This window comes from Falco naumanni, chromosome 7 (assembly GCF_017639655.2).
Source record: "Falco naumanni isolate bFalNau1 chromosome 7, bFalNau1.pat, whole genome shotgun sequence".
In the NCBI taxonomy this organism is placed as follows: Eukaryota; Metazoa; Chordata; class Aves; order Falconiformes; family Falconidae; genus Falco; species Falco naumanni.
This window is the reverse complement of record NC_054060.1, coordinates 14,300,372-14,324,686: the sequence shown is the minus strand read 5'-3', so window position 1 is coordinate 14,324,686 and position 24,315 is coordinate 14,300,372. Positions and strand designations below refer to the sequence as shown.

At 42.3% G+C, this 24,315-nt stretch overlaps 1 protein-coding gene across 14 annotated transcripts in view; it reads left to right on the top strand.

Annotated features, from left to right (window-relative positions):
* Positions 1–24,315, top strand: part of PDE8A (phosphodiesterase 8A) — a 140,937-nt gene that overhangs the window by 49,330 nt on the left and 67,292 nt on the right. The gene's annotated exons all lie outside the window — the stretch shown is intronic.

Below are 24,315 nucleotides of genomic sequence, written 5' to 3'. Positions count from 1 at the left end.
ACAACGCTAGCAACAGCAGCAACTTGACCGTCTGCTGTATCGTGGGGCAGAAAGTTTGACTTGACTGGAAAAAAAAAACAATTATGGCAAGACCTCGAGGTGCTCAAACATAGATTTTGCTTCCTTAAAGACAGGCTGAAGCGCTTAGAAATATGTGTGATATAAGTTACGTAGGATCTTGTCCAAATTCCTTCAAGATCAGAGGGATCACTGTCTGCTCTGGGCCTTAGAAACAGAAGTTTCTATACTGCTTCAACCCATCTACATACTGTACATCCCTGCGAGGGGTCTGAGTGTGAAGAGAGATGTGTAACCCCCCTCAGAAGCTCTGTTCAGGAGCTGGTTGTTCAGAATTTTCCTCCTCAGAGACATTTTCCTCCTGGCCACTAGAGCTCATTCACCAGAGAGCTCCATGCCTCCACCTCTCCTGGTGTGTGAGAAGCCACAGGACACCACCGGAGTGACCAGGAGCTGCTGAACTCCCTGCAATGTCTATGGAGAAGTCCAACCTCTGACCTTACACTGCTGCTTCAGCAGGACAAGGATGACATTGCATGCTGCATTGATATGAAAGAGGGTTTTCTGTCTCAGTCTGTTGGAACCTTATTCGGTGATTTGGATAAAATGTGTTTATAAATGTTAAAAGAATATGTTATGATACTTTTCTGCTTATATGACAAAGGGAGAATATGATTTATAAATGCTGGGACAAGTTATTTTCTTCCAGTGGTACTTAAACAGTTACATCCATAGAAAAGGTCAAGAAAGTGAGAGAAGTATAAGCTCATTCAGTTTTCAGATATCCTTATATCACGTCACGATATTCAAAACAGTCCATTGGTAAAAGGATTTTAGTAAACACCTGAAAGCAAACATTACTCTTGAGGGATTAAAGGACAGGTTTTGACATGTTCCCAAAATGTATGTGGGTACCAACCAGGATTTGCAGCAATACTCATCTCATGCAGGAGCAATTTGCTTAGATGCTTTGGGAAATTATGAGTCACCTCTCTGTCTTTATGCGCTTAAACACCTATAGAGATTGTCCTTGTATTTGTTCAGTAAGCAAATTTCAGCCTAGTAAAGATTTAATTATGAAGCTACTTTGTAATCAGCTGTGATGGTCATCTAAGGTCCAGGAATCTCAGTTTAGTAGGCTAAACCCACTTTCTTCTCTGTGTTACGAATGTTTTTCTCTTATGTAAAAGAGAGCTTGCTGCTGCATGGCAACAGATACACTGTGGTTCTTGGCTGGTCAAGTGGCCATTCCAGGCGGTAGCTTGCTCGCTGCTGTAGGTCCCAGCTCCTCCAGCGTGCCCTGTAGGTGTGCAGCACACGAGTCCCAAAGGGCTAGCACAGCAGCAGCGACCTTTGCAGACTGCTTGGTCATTTCCTCTTCTTGACTATAAAAGATCTTCATCCCTTTGGATTCATCTTCCTTTTGAGTTGTTCTATTTTGTTTTAACAGTAGAAATTAGTCCTACTAGGGTTGGTGAGGATTTAATATGCTGTTACTTAGAGCTGCAGATTTTCCCCACGTCCCCTGTCATTTTAATCAGCATTCAAAGAGGTCGAGGCTCAAGGAGCAAGGAGTCTGATGGTGCCCAGTGCCTTGTCTTGGACTTGCTAACTGTTTTGGAGGAATCTGTCTTTTGAAATGGCAAAAGCTTTCAGTACTGTCTTAAACAGAGTTATATAGCACTTTTCATTTCTTTGTTGTATACTATAACCGTCTTATCCTAGCTCAGTCTGAGTTTTAAGAGTTCATCCAGCAGAATTTACTTGGAGACTGATATATTTTGGCTTTTTATGAATTTAAGAATACATTTGGCTTTGGAAAAGGCAATGTTCAGGTATTTGGAATTTCCTGGTTTAGTAAGGTTTTAATGTAGTGCTCATTAGGTTAATTAACTCTCTGCCTTTGGTTAAGCCACTCAGTGTGTATTAAGCTCATATCACTTCCAAGGGAGGCTTTATTTCTGTTAGCGAATGAAATCTAGGCTTCCAGACTTACTATCAGGTTATTAAAGAACAGCACATAAACCTTAAATAGTTTTTTTTTCCAAATAAAACCATCAATAAAACCATCAATAAAGCAACCCTATCGTTATCTGAGACATTGAACAGTCAGTTGCAAGGTTGTCAAAAGAAGCTTTGAGACACCAGGTTTAAAACTAAGAGGATGCATTTTAATGCACTACATGCAACTAGACTAGTTGACACTACTTGGAGGAGAGGATCTTTTTTTCTGCGCTGACTCTGTGCTTGGTGGTATTTTTATTCCTCGTATAGATTACAAAACAAAACAAAGCAGTTGTTGCTTAGCTACCCCTCTGGAGTGATGGTCTCTCACCATTTTGCAACTCTCTAATCTTAATGTTGCATTTTTCACTTGTTGGAGTCTATTATTACTGGCTGGTGTTTTACACAGACACTTCTGGAACTTTTTCATCTGCCAGAGCAGGATGGCTGTGTACTGACTGGCTTAAAACTAAAGGAGCCTGGCTGGGGGGTCTGGGAAAGGTCCCACACCAGGAACCCTGCAGCAGTGCAAAAATGAGTTTAATGTAGGTTCAGGGATAATACTCAGACTGATGAAATCCCTTGCTTGGGGTGAAAGGGTCTATATTTCTTTGCCATTACCACATGGCTCTGTGTTAAGCATAGATTCGTTTGGATGAGGGTCAGTGCCAGAAAGCAGAATATCTGACTCCCATCTTCTTCAAGACTCTTTTTACTGAGAAGCTGCAAATTGGCATTTTTAAGTCGTGATACTAATTACTGCAGAGCACAGCAAAATGGAGCTAGCTCAACCGTTTATGCAGTCAGAAATGAATCTGAAAAAAATCTCCGTTTCTGTTGAAGGAAGAAGAGAAGTTTCTTTTGATGAATATCATTGCAGAGAAAAATCTTCATGTGCTTAAAGACTGTGGATTCTGTCTGCACAAAAATGAGGAAAACATTTGGCCAAGCAGTGTTATGTTTTGGTTACTCTGACCTGGAGGAAGAGCTCCGCAGGGCTCCTGCAAGCAGGGTCCATCTGAGACTGTGCATGTGTGCTTTGCCCACTGAGCAGTGTATCTCTGTCTCCTGCTTTTTCTTCCATGGTGTCCCAAGCAGCCGTCAGCCATACTTTCAGAACAAGTCTCATCTTCTTAAATACAGCCCATTTCCCTTGCTAGGTACAGCTGACAGATCTTGGCACGTTTCTGTCAACCCTGACAATGCTTCATTTACAGCCTTTAGCCACAATGCCACTTTCTGGCATTGTTAGAGAAATCAGAGTCTGTTCCCATAAAGCTTGTTACTTGACAGCATTTATGTTGCATGACTAATATAGCAATGGCAGCAATTTGCAATTAGCTGTGTCTCTCTCCTTGCCTCCCCTGCCGCTTGCCCTGGAGGATACGTGTCTGTCTAAGCCTGACCTGCTTCCCTTTACAGTTTTCTTTCTCTAAAATGTACTTTTTTGAGCTCACAGAGGGAATTGTGTGACTTGGATAATTAAACAGTTGAATGAAAGCTGTAGACTTAGATCATCGGTTTAGGTCTGACTGCGCTGCAAAGTCCCTGTTATCTCCTGGCTTGTCAGAGCACTATGCAGTAAGCCAATGGACTCAGAGCAGTTCCTAGAAGGCCGGTTGCCCACCACTGCCCTGCTGGTTTTGTGCTGAGAGCCTCGGCAAAGAGGGCCATGGCTGAATACGCAAACACACGTGGTGAAGAAAAGACCTGCTCATCCATGGAGCTGGCCCCTCTTGGGGGGGGCTGGGGCATTTTGCCAGGGCCGTGCTGGGGACCTGGCGCTGCCAAGTACCGTTTTGTACTTGACAGAAGAAGCCGACCTCTAGTCTGGCAATGCGTGCGAGTGCCCTGCTCCCTGCCAGTGTATGGAAGGTATCTGCCTTGTGGCTGCAGGGTGGCCTTAGCGGTGCCCAGAGGAGTGTGACCTTAGAACCCGTTTGAAGCCTGTGTGATAATAATCTAGATATAATCAGGTTCATTCCCTTCAACTCCGTTTTCACCCATCAAAAAAGACCCGGTGAGGCTAGAAGGTCTGGTAACTCTATCTGGAAAGAAGGATGGTTGAGTGGGATCCAGGAACAAGGGAGCCAGTGCTGCATCTGGAGGGAGAGGGATGGAGGTGGGTGAGCCCGCGCTTCCAATTCCTGCACACCCCTTGCAGGAGCAGCATTGACATGTCTCCCTTCCCCCACTAAGGCCAAGACTTCAGTGAATCAAAGCTATAGAGTAGAGTTGAGTCAGAGCCAAGGCAAGGCTCTGGCTCAAATCCATCAGCTGAAAAATGAGCAAAGCTTTTGAGCCTGACTAGAATCTCTCAAACAAACAAACAAACAAACAAAAATCCTTCCCCAAATCCTTGTCTTTTTTCCTCCTTTTGGTAACATCATCTTTGCATTTTTATCTGGTTTCCAGATTTTTCTCATCTTTTCCCCCTTCCTGATTTTATATCTAAATGTATCCCTGTACATACATATATTTTAGATGTTTTCAGCCAGTCGTGGAAAGTGTTCCTTTTTGTGGTGTTTTCATTGAGACAATCAGGGGCAAAGTTCTTGTGGCAGTGCCAGGTCTAATACCACAGGAAGAGCTGTGTCCGCTGGAAATACCACAGAGAGTACAGAACCCACAGTATTTTCTAAAAACACAAAATGGTTTTGAAAGCAAGTCAAATACTGCAAAGTCAGCTCAGATTATTATTTTGTCTTAAATTGTTTATTTGGCTTTGTTTTGTTTTTTTAAAGGGGTATTGAGGAACACGGCATCTGTTAAGTCTGGGTTTGCCACTAAGTCCTTACAGTTATACGTGCTGCCATAAAGTAATGGAAATGTCACAATTGCATCATTTCTAGTCCTTTAGAGATACACTGTTCAGTCAACAGCCAGGGAGCTGCTCTACCTTGAGGTTTTGTTGACACTGCATCTTTTTGTTTTTGCAGTCTTTATACTCCAGTGACATTCAGGAATATAGCTGTGGCCCAGGTTTCTGCAGACTTGTATCTCTGAATGAGTCCTACAAGATAAAGTGTGCTACTCTGTGCACAAGTGCTCGTGGGATCAAGGGTCCCAATCTGTAAAAAAAAAAAAAAAAAAAAAAAAAGAAGAAAAAACCTTGTGGGGCGAGGGGTGGGGAGTAAATCTCTTCCATTAAAATGAAGGCAGTTCTACCCAGTCATTGACACAGAATGGAAATGTTTTTATTTTTGCCGTCCGCTTTGAGAAGTAGTTTGGGAAACACTAATTTCATCTTTTTATTAATCAAGGCTATTCAGGACCACAAGCAGACTATTGAACAAATATATATTTTTTTTCCCCATAAAAGTCTACATTACAAGAAGAAATTTGAAAAGTGAGGAATCTGGAATAGGCAGGGAAGCAAGTGTTGAATGCTGAGGTTTGGAGGTACGTCCTTATGTTTATGGAACAGCTTTCTTCTGCAGGAAGAACAGCCAACTCAATATATTAATAAGTAAATGATTTCCCAGTGACAATGAGTTAATAGTGGTTGTTGTGCAGAGGGTAACAGATGGCCCCAGAAGTTAGTATACTCCTGGGTCTTGGCTGACGCTGTAAACCGTAAGAAGACTGCACGAGTGGGTTGTGAATTGTACGAAGCCAGGAGTTTGCGTCTTCTCTTGGGACAGTTCTTGTTACTGCAATATGAGCCCTGCAACAGTACACCTTGACTCTAGCTTAGGGAGTAACTTCAATAAGTAACTTCAGCTACTTATTCTTACATGTTTTCACTGCTTTCACCAGTACTAAATTTCACCATTGCTTAATTATGTTGTATGTTAGCTGTGTTGGTTTTCACCTGTGCTTCAGGTTTTGTTGTGTGCAGGAACATGCTATTGGAGCTGCTTTGCACACTAAGGAGTCTCCTTTTGTAACATGGAACAATAATTTTTTTAAGGTCTAATACTGTGCTTTAAGGATATTTTGTCTTCTCTCACTAAAATAATGCAAAAGGAGGACAATTTTACACCCTTTATTGTACCACCACTTCAAAGACCTGAGGGGAGAATGTGGTAGCCTTGTGGAAAAAGGCCAAGCCAGTGTGTATACACCACCGATGTCAGAAGGCTTACAGAGAAACCTGGGTGGAGTTCCCTGGCTGAGTTATTTGTGCAGAGATACAATCCTTTTCCTCTTTGTCTTTAATGTGTTGGTGTGGTCCACTCAGGAATTCACAGTGTCAGTGGCTCTCTGGAGCTTGTGGTGGATCCCTAGCTCTCCCCAAGAGCTACCTCTTACGAATGTGAAGTTACATCTGCTCAATGGGGCAGTGTCCTCTTATGGGAATTGCATCTGAAATCATGCAGGTTTCTGAGGGCTCTTGCCACAGTGGCGGCTGTTCTTGGGGTCTGAGGTGACTGAGGTCCGTCATCTCGCCTGAACTTCAGATGAGCTCAGCCATGCTGTTCGTGTGAAGGTCATTTGCAGCACAGTGGGACAGGGCTGATCTTAACAACCATATCTGCCACTTTTATGCTTGCTTGACCTTGAGGGAAGGGTCTGTCTTTCTCTTTAGTATCGTGTTAAAATCATGTTTAGCTGCCATGTATTTTCTCGATCCTTTCTTTCTTGTAATCACTGATTAGCAAGATGTCTGTGTACATGCAGATTCTTCCTTTCTGATTAGCTTATTCCTAATGCCCCATTGATTCGTTGTCATAATCCAGTTTTATGTGACCTCACATCCTCTTGTGCCTCCTCTATCCAGACGACACAATGCAGTCAGCTCCGGACAAAAGCACACAGACAATTCTGTTTCTAAAAATGCACTTATTACAGGTTTAAAGTTGACACATGTCAACAATAAACAAAGCCCTCATCTTTTCCCAGCCCGCAGTAAATGTGACACTCCTCATTCAGGCCAGCTCAGTCCACCCCTCTGAGAGTAGGAAAACAGGCCTTGCAGGGAGCCCTGGAGGTCAGCAAAACAGGCGCTGTTGGACAAGTTAAATATCAGAGCAGAAGCCTGTAGAATCTCTATGGTTTAATAACAAATCATATATAGTAGTCAGCAGGAATCTGAATACGTGGTCAAACGAGGCGTTCTGCGTGCAGTTTTCTTCACGTCCCTTAGATATTTGGTTATTTATTGCTTTATAGAATTTTCTAAATAAATCCACACAAATGAGGCAAAGGTAACTAAAGGAAAATCAAGACAGCACAGAGCCATGTATGGGAGTCACAGAGAGCACACATAGCCCAGCAGGCCAGCTCCCATCTTGGTCTGCGTGTTGTTTATATGCTGCATGCCGTTTTCTGCCAAAGTAAAGATTCCTGTCGTCCTGGTGGCTTTCTTTGATGTCCAGTGGGGCAGATGCCTTGTACATACGAAGGAAACTGGAAAAGTTTATGTTCTGCCATATCCAAATGTTGTCGTTCCTGGAGGGAGACTTCTTCAGAGTTAAGTCTTTCAGGATTTCAGTGTTGTCTGAGTAAGTAAGAAATAGGCTTTTCCACAGAGCAAACCTTGGTTTTGATAACGAGCTGTGAAGCATTAATGGAGGAAGATTTCAGTTTTGAGCTTAAAGAGGGCACAAATATCGTGGTCTTTTACAGGTTAAAGGCATCACGGTCCATTGTGGCTATTGATGTAGGAACTGTAAGTTTTACCTTGGTCTGTGCAGGCAGCTGAACTGGCACAGGGGTTCTGCTGAACAGGTAGAGCCTTCTGCCTGGGCTCTGCCTGGAGTACCAAAAAATCCCCAGGAAGGAGAGGTGATCCCTGGCTTTAGTGACGAAGCTGAGAAACAGAAGGCATGCAAAATGTTAAAAATAATGAAATGCAACAGGTTCATGATAGAGCGGCCACTTCCCTGCTGCATGGCTGGCCGTGCTGCGTGGCGGGGACTTGGATGGCACCAGGCTGCGGGTGGCCACAGTCCTCTGCCACTGGCTGCTGGTGGTGTTAGTGGTCTGGCTGGGGTCTCCCATCTATCTCTGCTTAGTGGGAACAAGAGAACGAGTGGGTGTTTGAGAAGGGGAGTGAATAAATAGGACTGGAAGCACTGGGGCGGGGTTGGGGGGGGTAAGACCGTGAGCGTGCGGGAGGAAAAAATGAAAAGAGGTAAAACACTGAAATACGAGGCAATGTGGAGGGAAAAGACAGTGAGGAAAAGGGGCAACAAAACCATGGCAAACAGTGAGCAGGAGTGCTTGCTTCCTCCGCTGCCCTGACCCTGCGAAAGCATCTCCTGGTTACCTCCCGTGAGCTGTCCCGTGCCAGGGCGCAGTGCCCGACGGGCAAGGTCTGCGGAGCCCAGGCAGGAGCCCTCCACGGCTGTCCCCTCCTGCCTGACTAATCCCTCACAGCATTGATTCCTTCTGTTTCATATTCTTGGGGCTCCTTAGAAAGAGAAAAAATTCATCTCCTTCAAGGGAAAGTTTGTGGTTTTGTTGTTTCCCGGTGTGAACAATTCAAAACTGAGCTGAGAAAGTACAGGCGGGGGGAGGGGAAGGGAGACAGCTGTGCTAACAGATGCACCATTTCACACTGCAGGCATGGGCGCACACCTAGGACGGCAATTCAGTCCTGGTACCGATTGCAGTAGAGCTAGGCAAGGTGTGAACGGGTTCAAATACTCTGCTCCTCAGGATGGTAGACAGGGCTCACAGCACTGAAGGACTCTGCACATAGTTCCAAGGTCCGTGGATGCTGGAGCTTTGCAGCAGTGTCAGACTCCTCCCAGCGCTCCCATGGGCTGGCAACATGGACTTTGCTTTGGTTATGAACTGGGTTAGAAAGGAACCAGCCACAGCTGCCTCCCCCCCCCAGTTTGTGATCTATTACTGCTTTCCTGTTCTTGGCAGATCTCACTTGCTATGGATCGTACTGCCTAGTGTCAGACCTGGGCCCTGTGCCTTGCGACCATCTCCTTCCTGTTCTGTTTTGGAAATTTCTGACCATATGCACTGCAGTTGCTAGTGGGAAAGGTGTACGGTGCTGTGTGCATGTATTTGCACTGAGTGCCCTGTGCCAATTAAACATACCAATGTGTTAAGAAAAATGTCTTTCAAAGTAAAATTCAGTAGCAAACTCCTCCTTACTCGTTCAAAATAATCTAACAGCCAGTTAAAAGGTTTGCCAAACAATAACATAATAATCTTTGTAAAACGGCATCATGGTGTTCAAGCTGTATTTTGCAGAGACCATTAATTGGATGCACGCTCATGGCCAAAAAAGAAGAGCTGTAAACGCTGTGAAGCTTTCCTTGCACCTATAGAGTATGGTTTGTTCCTTATGCTGCAAGAGAAGGTATTTTTACGGTTTTCTCTGAATTAAAAACCTAGTTTTTTCTCCTGAAGGGACATGCCATTGGGATGGCACGCTGCTTTAGGCTGGGGAGAGTCTCTTGTCAAACAGGACAGGGGGACTGAAGCTAACCAGGCGGACTTACTTTGAGTGAGGTTACTAGAGGGGCTGGGTTGCTTAAAGCTGGAGACAGACAGTGAGGGCAGCACTACATACACTGTGCTGGAAAGCCACTGCTTTCTGCCAGGGGGATGTTGTGACCCAGTTACAGGAGTTCATAGGCGGTCATTCTTCTGAGAACAAAAGAATGAGTCAATGCAAGTAACCAGGGGATGCTGAGGTGGATTGAAGAGCTAAGGGATGGAGTTCCCGTCCTATGTAGTTGGAGCCTGAGCGAGCCCATCACCAGGACTTTCATCTATCTGAAGCAGGAGGGAGAAGAAGGTGCCGAGGCTCTAGTGGAGTGAGGTGTGGGGCTGCTGCACTGCGTGGCTGAAGGTGGCCTGCAGAGACACTGTGGCAGACGCCATGCCCTGTGGAGATGGATGCTGCCTCTAGGCCTCCCAGAAGCTTCAGCCTTGAAGCACCTGCAGCCAAAAACTGAAGATGAGAACTAGAAAGATTCCTCTCTTAACTGGCCAAGGTTTAAGCGATGTAATGTCATGGGGATCCCCCTTTAACCTTGCTCAACAAGTGAAGAAGAATGTTTCTGCTGCTCAGTAGTACTGACGCCTTTGTTCCATAGTAAAATGAGACATAGGTAGTTTTGTGCTGTGAGCAAGTGTACGCCTTTAATCCGGTAACACTGTTAATAAGGTTAATGTGATCATATCAATGTACTTACAAAAAAGGAATAGCATCGATGGGTGTTCTTGTCAGACAGATTGTATCTTACCTGAACAGCTAATGGAAAAGAACAGAACCCTAAAAGCGAGCAGAAACTTTTATAACTACCACCTTTTGAAGACCTTGAAGGGCTGCACCCCTGACTAGACTTTCACCAACAGAAGCTTGCAAAATTTTTCTGACTGGGAGTCCTTGAAAGTCAGTTTCTCTCCTGCTTCACTGCCAAAACCCAGCGTTTGGAACCTCTCTTTCAAAAGCTGATAAAATTGTGTATGCCTGAAATGGGAAGGAGAGATGCAGCTGGTATGTTCACAGTGGGACATTGTAACAAAGAGGTAACAAGCAGATTACTATATACCATCTCAGTTGAAAGTAGTTACTACAATTTTCAAAACTGGGTGCTGATGGAAGAGCTTCTAAACCTCCAGGTAGGCAATGTGAATGAAATATTAAGAGGGAATAAGATAAGACTTTCATGTGGCATTAACTTCAGGGAGGATGAGACAATTTTGAAGAGGGACTTAAACATTAATGATTTTTTTTTTTAACCTGGAAATATTTTAAGGTTTATACAGGTGATGAATTATCCCATTCTGACTGAAGGTGCTGACTGCACCAAAGACTGCATGTCTGGTTTAGCTTTGAAATGTCATTTGGGTGTCTTTACATGAATTCAGAAGCTGACTTTCAACTAGGCTTTACAGAACTTGTAAACAGGAAAAAGTGAAGCTTCTCATATTGAAGGTGGATGTCAAATTCTTCTGTTTCTGTGGATTCTTCTATTAAGATAAATTTTGTCTTTAGTCTTTGCAGTGTAAGAAGAGCTAGCTGAGTTGAGCAGATGTAAAGCAAGGCAGCCTCTTCTACATCGGCATGTAGGAAGGGAATTCAAGATCTCGAGTTTTGCTTCACTTTGCCAGAGCAGATCTAACAGACACACACTGTGTGTGTAGTGTCATGTGTGAGGAGAGGCAAAATTGAAAATCACACTGCCTGGCTGGGTAAGAAAATAAACAGTGAATTTGCAGCCCTTTTGAATATCAGCCATAGAAGTGTCACCTGAGGTTCTCAAAATGGGGGCACCCAGAACTGGAGGTAAATTGTAAAGTTTTGTCTTAGTGCTTGACTCAGTCCCATTCCCCCTTCAGTATATTTGTGAACTCTGTATGGAGTAGGAATGAGGAGCATTTACAGCATGCTATAAAGTAAAAATCAATTCTTGAAGGGAATTCAGCTTTTTTTTACATTATGTGTGGTGTCGCTGAGATCATTTTTCCTCCCAACTGGCTGAAAAACACCTTCTTTCTTCCCTTTTTCTTTAGAGTTTAAGCAATCTCTTGTAGTTTCCAGGATTAACTAACTGTGTAGGTAATGGTGTCAATGAAGGATTTTAGCCCTGGCTGGAGGGCTACACAAGCCTGTCCTGGCAATCCCCTGGCTGTGCTGGCTGCCCTGTCCTCTTCTCTGGGATGAGCTCTGTGTGCTGCTGAGTGGTTGCTTTTCCTCAAAACCCTGCATTTACATGCTGACTTCTGAGATTACTTTTCATTTGAGGCATGGTTGTAATTATTTTTAATGTATTAAAGTTGTGAAGAGCCAAAGTCAATAATTTTTATGACCTGTTTAATACCAAACATAAAACCAGAAGATTTGATTCCCCAATCACTTTTGCATTTTTCTGCTTTGGAGTTGGGGATGGAAGATTTAAAAAGTTGAATTTCAAATATAACACATTTTGATATCTTGACTTACTCTATTTTTGCTTAATGCATCTTTCCATACCACTTGTTCACTATTCCACTGGCTACTGTAGCAACAGATTAAGCACAAAACAAGCATATAGGCAGAAGGGCTTTGAACAAACAGGGTTTCGGCCTCTTCTGTGTTCCAGGGATGTACACGGTTTCTGGAGTAGGAGCAATGACCTGAGTCATGTAGGTTGGTCCTCTGCAATTATGGGCAGCCACAGCATGAAATGTCTTTCATAAATGCATCCTGTACTGTCTCAAAGCTAATTACTTCTCAGCCTTTCTCTGTTCCTATTAGAAGGTTATTCCAGATCCTTCCTCTTCTGAGGGTTTCTAATCTTCCTTATTTCAAGCCTAAACTTACTTATAGTGAGTTGACGCTGCCTTCTTGTGTCGAGGTTTTTCTTTAGCTTTAGTTCTTTTCTCTGCTTGTTCTTTTTCTGGGCCGGTGTTTTCATGGAGAGCAGTCATGTCTCCTTTTGGCCTTCATTTTACGAATTTTTTTTTGTACACAGGCTTACACGGTAAAAGTAAGAAAAGGGCGGAATTAATTTCACATTAGAGATCCAGATCCCTCTGTCACTGGATGTTCTTTGGGCTTATTTACTGTTCTGAAAAGCTTAGCAGTGTTGCTGACGGATGCAGTGTCAGAAGCAGTCATGCTAGACCCATTTAACTATGGCTGTGTCTCTGGTCTGTTGAAAGCACTGCCTTCCACTACGGCAGTGCCGTTTGCTTGTGTTATACCCCACCCGTCTCCATCACTTGCTCCGTGCCTTGTACTTGATCTGTAAGATGTTGCCCATTATTGTGTTTTGTTAATATAGCACAATAGCATCTCAGTCTATGAAAAGGGCTCTTGGATATACTGGTGGTACAAATAAACATGAATGGTGGAGCTGATGGGAGAGCAAAGCTGAAAAGGCATGTGAGGCTTTCCCATTGCAGTAACAGTGGTAAAGACTGTTAGGAGGAGCCAAATCCAGCCAAATGAGGCTTGATTTAGGTCTCCTAAGACTTTGATCCTTAAACCACTTGGTTAGATGATAGTGTGGAGGCACCTGGGGGGCTTACTCTGCTGCATAAACATGGTTGGTGCGTGCCCATTGTGGTGCCCTGCAGCATCTCAGATGATCCTCCTGGGCTGCTACACAGTGTATGTAACAGATGACCGACAAACAACCCTCTGGACCAGCAGGGAGGGCCATGTGGGAGATACCAGGGCATCTCAAATGGCACAAAACACCAGTGTTCAGATTAAAACATTTGTGGATCTTAAAAGTTCTCTTTCTGGTCATCTTTGTTAGCATTTCGGCATTCTGATATACTTAATTAAAATACAAAGACCAACAGTAAATATATTTTGAGAATTACAGTAAAGCTTGCTATTCAGGAAAGAGGGAAAACCAGGGAGAGCAGGTCAAAAACTCTTAAAGTGAGCAGAACTTGCCTGGATGTCCTTTATACAGCCCCCACCCCCCACCACGCTCTCCCTGAAGTGTTTTGCAGATTACTGTTAACAGATATTTTTGGTGAATGTTTTGTGTCTTATGTGAAGTTTTGATTGTACAAGTCTTGCATCTCATGCAGTGAGGTTGTTCATATAAAAAAAGGACACTAGTATAAGGGAGAATTGAGGGCTGTGTCTCATAGACTGCAGAGTCATTGGGGTAGGAGCCAAATTTCTGATGTTTTCATGTAATACCGACAATTACTACCTTACAACAATGATAATGACCATGTTGTTCAAGGCCTCCTCCTTGTATTGCATTCCCTATTAGATTTTATACTAACCAGTTTTCTTTAGATGCGATGTTTGCCAATTACGAGTATACAAGTGATAAAAAAACAGTCCAATATTAATGTGTTGGAGGTTTTGTCCCTCACCTTTTCCCCTCAGTATGAACTGTTGTTTAGTTGAGCAGCTTTCAGGTCTGCAGACTGTTGATTTATTTCATGCAAGCCCTTTTTAGCTGTCTGTGTTGTTACTATGGCGCTAGGAAATGATAAACAGCATAAATGAGTAATGGTGATAAGGAACCGATAGCTGGCAACAGGACTGATACATTTTGACCCTTTGTGAGATTTCTTTGTTGTCTGAGGACAAACAACAAAAGAAAGGGATGGATTTTATCTGTCTCAGGAACAATGTTCAGTTGGAGAATATGCTGAATTGGGAAGGGATGCGTTAACCCTAGGGAAACCTTAGACCTTTGGTACTTGCAACAAAGCCCTGGGGCTCAAAAAAAGTCCAGAAAATGTTGAAGACCCAGACTGGTTGCTGTTATGCTGTCCTGGAGCGTGAGCTGTTCTGGCTGTCACAGATGAGTGGGAGTGCATCTCACTCAAAAGAGAGAAGCAGCAGTATGTTTTATTAAGGAAAAATAATAATTTGACAGAGTTTAATAAATTCAATGGTATTTAACAAAGTTTAACAGCGGTTTACCAAGGTTCAATAAGTTTCATGGCAAGGGTCACCTTATCAGTTACTGCATGGAAGAAACATACAAAGGAAAACCAAGTTAGAATTGAGTTAGAAGGATTCACATAGAGACTGGAGATGCAAAGGGTAAGAAGGACCCTCCTGGTGAGTCACGAGGTTCAGAGTGGACCCCCTTGCTTTCTAAATTCCTATGGAGCCTATGTGCAGCTAGGTCTAGTCTTAGTCTCAGACTTGGACAACGGTTTATGTCTAATGGAATTATCCGTACAAAGTTTATAATTAATATTGAGTAGCTACACGAATTAGTAATGTTTCATTAGTATTAATTCAGCACTCTATCAGTCGCTTACCGAGGATCTGTCATGAATAAAGGACCTCTCCGCCTGGGGCAAGGAAGGATCCCCTAGTCTTGGGTAAGGAATCCCAAAACTTGAGAGGTGTCCCTGCTCAGGGGGAGAGTCACCTGTCGTGCAGTCCAGCTGCAGTTCAGGGCAAGCTCAGACTGGGCTCATCCTGATGGTGTATTCATAGAGTGTAGTAGTTGGCTGTTAGTCAGTAGTATAGACAAGATAGATGTCTTGGTTTTAGCTTTGATATCTTGTTCTGTACTTTAGTTATCTTGCATTTTGGGGCTTTGAAACCACCTTTTGAAGTATTTTGCTGAGGCAACTTCACTCCTTGTACATGAGCCAGGAGCCTTCCAGCTCACAGGTTCACCACAGGGCATGATGCCTCTCGCTCCTTAGTCAGCTTGAACCAAAGTACGGCTAGGGGTCAAGTGTGTCTGTCACACTGGCCCACAACTCTTGCTTGTGTAGGAATTAATTGTCATCTGCAAAACATTGGTTGGACTTCATTCCTCACATTAACTTGCCTGAGAGGTTCTAGTTCTCGGCAGCTCCTCCTCGTTCTCCTCTGAGCTGCTGCGTCGCTCCCAGCAGGATGTGCAGTATCACCACTTGACTTGCTGTAATCAGATGTGGGGGGGTTCAGATGCTGCTGGGGGACTCTCAGATCTCACTAGTCCCCAGGGACCCTGCTGAGTGACAGCTTAGCAACAGGGGCTTTGCCATAGGTTTGCACAGTCCTAAGCCTATGGAACTGCAGCCTGCTGGTCTGGGGGCACTTCAGAAAACCTAATTGCTCAGTCATGTGTGGAGTTTAAAAAGAAAAGTAACCTAGTTTGCTCATGCACGTACCGAAAGTTTTATACAAAGCGTGGCCCCTTGCGGGTATAAATCCATGCAGCTCACTGGAGTCCACTGCAGTGACAGCTGAAGATTCGCTGCCCTGAAGATCTGGCCATCAAATAGGTTTATTAGCTGACTGCTCATTCATATCTGTTAGAAATGCTGGGGGGCATGTAGTGTTATGTGTGAAGGATTTTTATGTAGTTGCACTCAGAATTAATCTTCCCAGATGTGGTTCAAGTTTAGATCAGATTGCCAACATTTTTATTTTGTCCGGACTTTTCAAGGAGTAAGGTGCTGCACAGCCGGAGCTCAAGTATCAAAATCTAGTCATCTATGTTAAAGTGAATTTAGATTCTTGGGATTAATAATTGCAAAAGCACTGGAATAATGACCAGTGACTTGATAGACTTCCAGTGTGAACAAATGATGGGATTGGTGCTAAGCCCATGTGTTGCCATCGTTGCCTTTCTCGTTTTTAAGGACTGTGATTTTAATATCATCTGTTAGGGAGTCTTGAGCTTTTAGTTCTAGAATACATCTAGAAAGCTGTTGGTAATGAAACATCCTTCAATCAGTTGCAGCTGTGAAAAGTGCAATTTCCTAAATAATAGTCAAAAGGGTCAGATCCTCACCTGGGGCATTTTTACTGCACCTGCTACTTATATTCTTTAGTGTAATGTTATAGTGCCCTTTAGTAAGGTCTGTTTGGGTGATGGTAACAGCAAAAAACTGTTGGTGCATTAAAGGTACTTTTGCCTCAGAAGACATGGAGTTGAAGTTAAAAGAACAAGAAATGCAAGGTTCAAGACCAAAAGTACTGGAGGTGTTTTTCTTGGCGTGGAATTGTAAAAATCTTGATAAATGTTAGCCTGAATTTTATGCCCGGCATATGCAACATAAGGCATAATATCACAATGGAAAAAATGAGCATACTGTTTTTTAAAAACTCAAAGCCTATTTATATGATATAGAACATAGTTTCCTCTGGGACAGCTCAGAGACAGGACAGCGAGAAGTGCGCCTGTTTAGGCCAGGACTATGTTTACCTTTTTTGTTTCTGTTGCATCTCTGGGAACACATCCACTGCGACACTCAGGGAAGCTGGGCTGAGGAACAATGCACGTCTTGCATCTCCCAAGCAGGGCTGAGACCAAAGGCAAAGCTCAGGACAGAAACCTCCTGAAGTGCTTTGACCCGGTTCGTTTGGGATGAGGTGGGCTGAAGCAGCTGTAACGCGAGCAGGGCGTTCTCCACTTAGATTCCACTTGGTGAAACACAGATGCTGTTCGTTGCCTGCGTGGTGTGCTCCAGTGCTAGTGCATTTCAGAAGCTGAGATATATGCAAATGGGAAGCTTTGGAAGCATATGATAGTGACGATTTCCTGGCAATTTGCAATAGTTGGTTAATGTATGGACAGGTGGAGAACAAAGAGGTGGGATATGGATTTATCAGTATCAGATAGAGGTATCTGCATTTATTTCCTAGTTTCATGAGAATACTTGCTCTGTCCTCCTTGGCTTAGTTGCAAGAAAGTAAATGTATCACTTTTGTGCTATAAAGTTAAACCCACAACTTCCTAGCAAATAGAAATTACTCTATTTTCAACATGGATCAAAGCTAACCTGGTACTGTAAAATATGGGCACAGAGCTTTTAAGAACTTCAGTTGATCGTAGGCATAATTTTGCATTTAAGTTGTGTTGTACTCTGACCCATCCCCTTCTAACAAGCCGAGATAAAAGAAGAAACATTTTTCCATTCTAAGCAGTCATTAGGCATTACACAACTATTTCCTTTATACTTTCTGGTTTGCCAGAGCCTCATTCAAATTAAGTAAGATAAGTGTGACCAGTCTGTTGTTTTCTGTTTCCTTTTATAAATCTATGAAAACTTCTTTTATGAGTTTATGTGCTCTGGAGGTGCCAGTAAGCACTAACAGATTTGTATTTCATTCTAAAATCTCTAGGCAAAGTGTAATTATACAGTTACCTCCTGCTAGGATTTCTAGTGTCTTTACTCTAGAGTACACAGTCCATCCCAGCTGTTGTAATAAACAGTGGAATTCTCTCTTTGGGGACTGACAGAATCAGTCCAAATGCAATCCTAAGAGCAAGATGTAATTCGTATAATGTCTTAAGTTGTCTGGTTGAAAGTGAGCGTGCATTTAAAACCTCATTGTGTACAACACCATGCTGTGATTCAGCAAGCACTTAAGCACAGGCTTAACTTAAAATTCTCTTCATTTTTAACAAGGTATGTTTGTATGTTGCCCTTGGCACGGTCCTTTCTCAGTGGAGATGCAGAGCCATGGTTTTCAGCAGAATAGTTTCCATGGAAGTCAGTGACTGTACTCTCTCTAGGCATTTCCTAGAAATTGGGATTCAACTGGTAAGGATTATCTGATACACTTTCTGTGTCCAGCTGCTTCTCTGTGTGTGCCTGCATCCTGCTGCAATCTCTCCCATAAGTTGTGTTCAAACTATTTTGAGCTATAGCTTAGAAGTTGCAGCTTATACAGCTACCATAACAGCGTTTAAAACCTTTTTTGTGTTTGGTTTTTTATTTTTTTTAAATGTTTTTAAATGCTTTGACTTAAGGGGTAACAGCAAGTTCTTCACTTCTACAGACTAACCAGCCTTCAGATCTGGAAAAGGCTGCTACAGAGTGGGAGGGGAAAATAAATTTTTCATTTCTATGGTGAATAGGGCAAGAAATACTATATTCAGCCTTAATTATAGAGAATATTGAAGTCTGATAAGTTGGAAAAACCTCCACTCGGAGAAGACAGTGAAGCAATTCAGTAGGTTGCTGAGAGAGTCACAGCTTTAGAGAAGCTTAGGCAAATGTGTGTTAAGGGTGTTATAACTATATTAATCATGCCTTCGGATAGACAACAATCTAGATAACTTCTGCAGATGCCTTCTAGCTCTGTGATTTCATGTTCAGCCCTGTGAAAGTATAAGCTTTTCTTGTAGTGTAAATTATTGACTGTAGACTTTGCCCTGTGCAGGATGATCTCTTGTCTCTGGCTACATTTTATTCTGGTTTACCTGTTTCTATGTTTGCTGCTCTACTAGGGCATGCAGTGGAACCAGCTCTTTCCACCTTTGGCCTTTATTTTGTGATACATGGTAGTCCAGGTTACTTGTGTCCATCCGGGACTGTTAGATCTCTGAGAATCCAAATGTTGGTTTTCCTATTGCATGTCTCCTTTGAAAAGTGGCAGCTCTGTATTTGGGAACTGGGTGCTGAAGGCAGCTGTCTGAATATTGATCAAGGATCAGACTTTGGGCACAAGACTTAATCAAGCTGATCCTTGCCCTTTCACCCTGTTTTGCTTTGCACTTAATGCCTTTCTTGCTCAGATCAAAGTCCTGCAACCATTGTGACCTGTTTCTGCTGCACTGATGCAGTACGGCCAGCTCCAGGGGATTAAAGAATCACTATTCCAGACAAAAAAAAAAAAAGTGCTAAGCTTGAGAATTTAATTTTGTTTTTAAAATCATGGCACATTTTGGTTCTCTCTGCTGACGTTCTAGTGTTTGAACATTTAGGATTCAAGCTTTTTTCTGCAACTGCAAGAGGCAGAAGTAACCTTTTTACTTGGAAAGCCTAGGATTTCATGCAGTCAGTGACCCCAGGAACTGGAACTCTGGCTTTGAGGGAAAGATCAACTATATTGAGATCCCTTACAGAGATTCTAGACCTGGTAACATTGGTACTTACAAGCGGGGAAAAAAAGAAAACATTCTGGGGAGAACATAAAGCCAAAGTAGTACACGGAAGAAAATTCTATCTGAAATTATTTGGTTTAGAGACCTTGTCAAATTGGTATTTGGATCTCTTCCAGAACAGTATTTCCATGCTCTGGAATTCTTAAAAGAATGATTTCCAATACTTAAAAGAGCAGAGTGTCTATGTCATGGGTATATATTCACACTGAAAAAAATATAAAAAGAACATATTTGTGAGAGATTGCTTCTTCTGTAATATCCTGAGGAATCACTGCTATCTTTAACTAGATTTGACGCATAGTTTTTCTTTGGCAGCCCATCTTGAAAGGTCCCAGCTACTGTGTTCTGACACCATTTCATGAGAGCTAACTTTTTGGCTCTTAATGTTTTTTCACTCTAATGTGCCCTGGGACTGGTCTCCTCCTTAAATTTACACTGGGTTTATGTAGTTTTTTACCTAGTTCTAACATTTTCTGTGTAGAAACAATTGCTCTTTACTAGAAGGTAATGTTCTTTTTTTTTTTTCCAAGGAGAGAAATGGTTAATTCCAAATTATATATGATGACATGAAGGGCTTTTATAAATAAAAGATGTTAAAGAATGTCTTAATGCTCTTTTTTAAACATCAGCTCCATTTTTCAAGTACACTTATGAATCTCCCTTGGTATGTTAGCGTGGGTATCCTGTTAAACCTCGAGGGGTGAGTGTTGAATCGTTCAGAGGCGGCACGTTCTCCCAAATCCCACTCCACTGCCAGAAGCTCTGATCTGCTGTAAGATAGCCGGTCCTGTGAGCTCTTCTGTCACCTAAGCTCCTCTGTATCTGAAGCACAGGTTCCTGTATTAGTCCGTGAGTTGGAGAGGTGACTAGCATTTCCATTTTTTTAATGCTGGTGTCTTGATTATGTGAGTAAGATGAGGCAGGATGGACCTGGGCCTTTATTTCCCTTGCCGTGTGTGGTAGTGGTTCATTTTCCTCTCTTGCTCCCATTTGTGTACAAAGAGCTGAACTTCTTCATCCCACCTGGAAATAGCCACAGTCCCACCAAGCAGAGCACTCATCACAAAAATGATAGCCCAGTCTGAGATTTTCTGAGAAGTTCATAGCAGGCGGTTACCTTAAAAGATACCAGTCTCCATAGAAACATAAATTTTTCTGCACCTGCATTTTTTCTTTCTTCTGTTCTTCAGCTGTGTGGGTAAGTGGGGATCCTTGAGGTGTCTGTGCAGGTAGGAATTGGCTGCTGAAGATGTGCTCAGGAAGATGTTTCTGCTGTGTTCAGGAAGAGAGAAGCTGCTGCTGGAAGTAATTTTAAAACAGTAATAATCTTACCAAGAATTGCATCAGAAACATCTTGAACCTATAAATCAAGTCCTCATGATTTTTGTGTGATCCTTGGGTTATATTACCATGATCACTTTGTTTGTGACCAATTTTTGCTTATTAAGGAAGGTTAGGTTCACTGTTTGTTAGTGATTTTTCCTGTATTCAACTCTTCTATTTCTCTTGCAATCTGGAGTCTTTTCCCCCTAAGCAGACAGGTTTCTTTATCCCCACCTTTAAATGACATAACGTCATCTCCTTGCAAGTCATTCAGTGTATCAATCCAGCCAGAAACATAGATTTTTTTGTTCAAAACCCAAAACGGCGATGTTGGAGAATTTTAAAGTATACATTCCTAGTATATGACCTCTTTGGCTGTATGGTGATTATTAATATTACAGAAGCAACTAAGAGGAAATGACATCAGTAGATAAGATGAACTGTGCAATAGCAGAAGCTTTATTCACATTGAATACACTATTCATTTGCACAGAAAGATCATTTCTCAATTCAAAGAGGAATATTCTAATTTAAGGTCTAACTTCAGCCATATGTCAAAATCCCTACAGAAACAAAGCTTACCACTGTGCAGTGATCCCGTAAGAAACACATTCCCCTTTGTGGATGGGCAAATGGTAGGTGCATCTAACCCTCGGAGCTCTCATTTTTCCTGACAAGCGCTCTTTTTATATCAAAAAACATTTCAGTTTAGTCCATTTGCTAATTTAATGTAAAGTGACCAAAAATAGGTGTAAAATATAGGAAATACCATAGTTGGTGGCCTCCAGGCTAACTGCCCCATAAACCTAGGGTTTTATTACTTATTTAATCTGATTAGAAGGTGCTGTTACATTGCACTGCAGAAGTCAAATTTCAAAATACACTTCCATTAAATAAAATCATATGTAAAAATTTAATTGAATGTAAGTGATAACGACAGATACTCCAGACAAAGACAGTTAAAAGGAGCTCTCTATTTAGCTGCCCAGGAAAAAGCAGGAAATGGTGGCCTGGCTTGCAAAATCAGTCTCAGTGGTATGGTACTGTAAGGATAGCTGGCAAACGTTACATTTCGTGTCATACCTGCTAGTCTTGGGCCTCAGACCATTGAAAAGGGGGAGGGAAATCATGTAGAAGTTACTATCCTTTTTGCCAGACCTTATCAAGAAGAGATAGTAACCTCTATCAGCAGATCGCTCAGCACAGCCCCCACCCTTCCTATGCCACCCTCTCCTCACTTCTGTGCTTGCACACAATAGGGTTCCATAGTTGCATTTGTATTTAAAACCACGTGCTGTCTGCCTCTGGTCACCCTGTTCACCTCTATTGATATAAATAAGAACGTAACAATGGAAGGCCCTAAGTAAGTGTGCCATGTAGATGACAGACATGTATAGTCATGTATCGCCACTCAGGTCGTGTCACATCACCATCATTGCTGTTGCTGAAGGTCAGAGCAAGGTTTCTTTCCCTAGCCATGTACTAGCCAGGAGCCTTAGTGGAATGAAAGTTTGGAAAGGGACTTGTAGTAAAATAATGTTTTAATCCTGGAGCAATGTGAGTTTTGGAGAAAACCTGTCTTCTGACGAGTTTAACGTCTTGACATCGTTGGCACACCCAGGTGAATGCCATTCTCTGATAAATACTTTGATACTCCAGTTTGTCTATTCTTTGAAGTTTTTGCTAGTCATGTATATATTTTTAATTTTGTCATGTAACCAAAGATAGAGGAGGACTGAGAATGATTAGCTTCAGAGAGGAGTTTGTTTTCTAAGCCCTTACTACTAACATTCAAACTGAGGAGCCTGGGAAGAATGACAAACGGGTGCAAACTCATACTCTGCTGAAATGACAAATTAATTGAAACCAGGAAAATTCTGATGTAGGTAGAGTGAGGAATGGGAAGCAGTTTTGTGTGTGTTTGGTTTTTTTTAATTGACCTGCTTGTTTGGGTTTTTTTTTAATAGACCTGCTGGTTTTTATTGGCATTTGTTGCTCTTTGGGTGTGTGCTTTTATTTATTTGTTTTTGTCTAGCCATTTATTAGCCTAAGGCTAGTTGCCAGTATTTAGGAAGAACAAAGTCTGGTCAAATCACTAGAGTTACACGACAGATAGATTTGGCCCAGTATGTTTGCCTTGTCATTTGACTGCAGCGTTGACATGGTTATTGGTGTGTCTTCCTCCCCAGAATTACATACTACATTTTTTGTCTCCAAGGAGAGGAGGATTTGGCAAGGAGAGCTGAGAAGCATCTGGCTCTTTCCTGTTGTTCCCCCTCTCTCTGTTACTGAGACTAGGACAGTCTCATGGACGGCTCTAAATTTAGCTGCTCTTTTTCATCTTAAGAGTCTGTTCTGCTTAGATTTTGCCTGGGAGAGATACCTGGGTGAGAGGAAAGGCCTGGGACTGTACTGGCTGAATTGCATTCCCTCTGGGGAATACTCCTGTCTATTTTCTGTAAAATCCCCAGTTTGTCCCGGCAAGCTCCTAGTCTGACTGACTGTCAAGAGTTTAACAACTTGTTTAGAATAGGACTTAATTCTCTACATTCCTTTGAAAGGTATAGCTCAAAAGGTAATATAAAGGACCTGGAAAATGATATGCCTCAGCAATTTATTTACAAGTAGATGAGTAGGGAAGAGTTTTTCCAGAGGATACCCATTTTCTCGATACAGTTGATTGGGGTGCAATAGGGAAGCTCCATATTTGTGGTCAGTGGTCAAATATTATTTCTTGCAGTTAAGAAATCTTTGGACGGGGATGGGCAGAATTACATTCAGTTAGAGCAGAAATGGCTTCCCCGATGTTTCCTTTCTGCCTTCTATAACCTGGCTTTGAATCATCACATGCCTAGCTGGGAGGTTATTTTTTCAGATCATATTTGACATTTGCCCATAGCTGGAAAATATGAGAGCAGATTCCACAAAGCAAACACTGAAATCCATAATGGAGGTGCCATACCTGTTGTTTGGTCCCCCCAGCAGAATGCTGAGCTTCCTTCCTATCAAAGTCTTTTAACAAAAATATTATATATTATATTACACATATATATCACGTATGTATATATGTAAGACTGATGGTAGTATGATCATATTGAAATGGCACTTGCATTTCTGTTCCTGCCTTCCACACCTTCACTGAAGTTTATCCTTTTTATTCAAATCAACTTTTTCTGTGTTTTAAAATGAGAACTTTTACAAAATATTTAGAATATCAACAACATGAATTCTCAAAAATTATGTTTTCAGGATCACAAAGGTAAAGACTTGGAGTCAGATCTTAAACAGACCAAACTGGTGTAGTTCCTAGATTTCCAGGGAGCAACTCCAATTTGCATCAGCCAAAGGTCTCTATTTCATGGTGACAGTAATTTTCATGCAAAACACCCCAGGCATCGCAGGATTCCAGTAGTTCCGTTCCATTTGTCTGCTGCTGCTAGGAAGTTGTTTACTCTTTTGTATCACCCTCTGCTGACGTCTGCTCACTGAGCAATGTCATCAAATTTCCTGTTTTTGGCATGTGGAAAGTAGCTCCCCCACCTTATGCTAAAGCTTTGCTGCGTGGAGATCTGTGGAGCCGGATGCACCCAGCGGACAGGATGTAAGGTTAAATGCAGCGTAGCTAAATAAATAAAGTAGGTGTTCAGTTGTGAACTAGAGCTGTCTACTTACTAGGAGGATAAAGCTAAGTTTAAATATTGAGCAGTGATAAAACTCCACATTTGTTTCAGGTTGTAGGGTT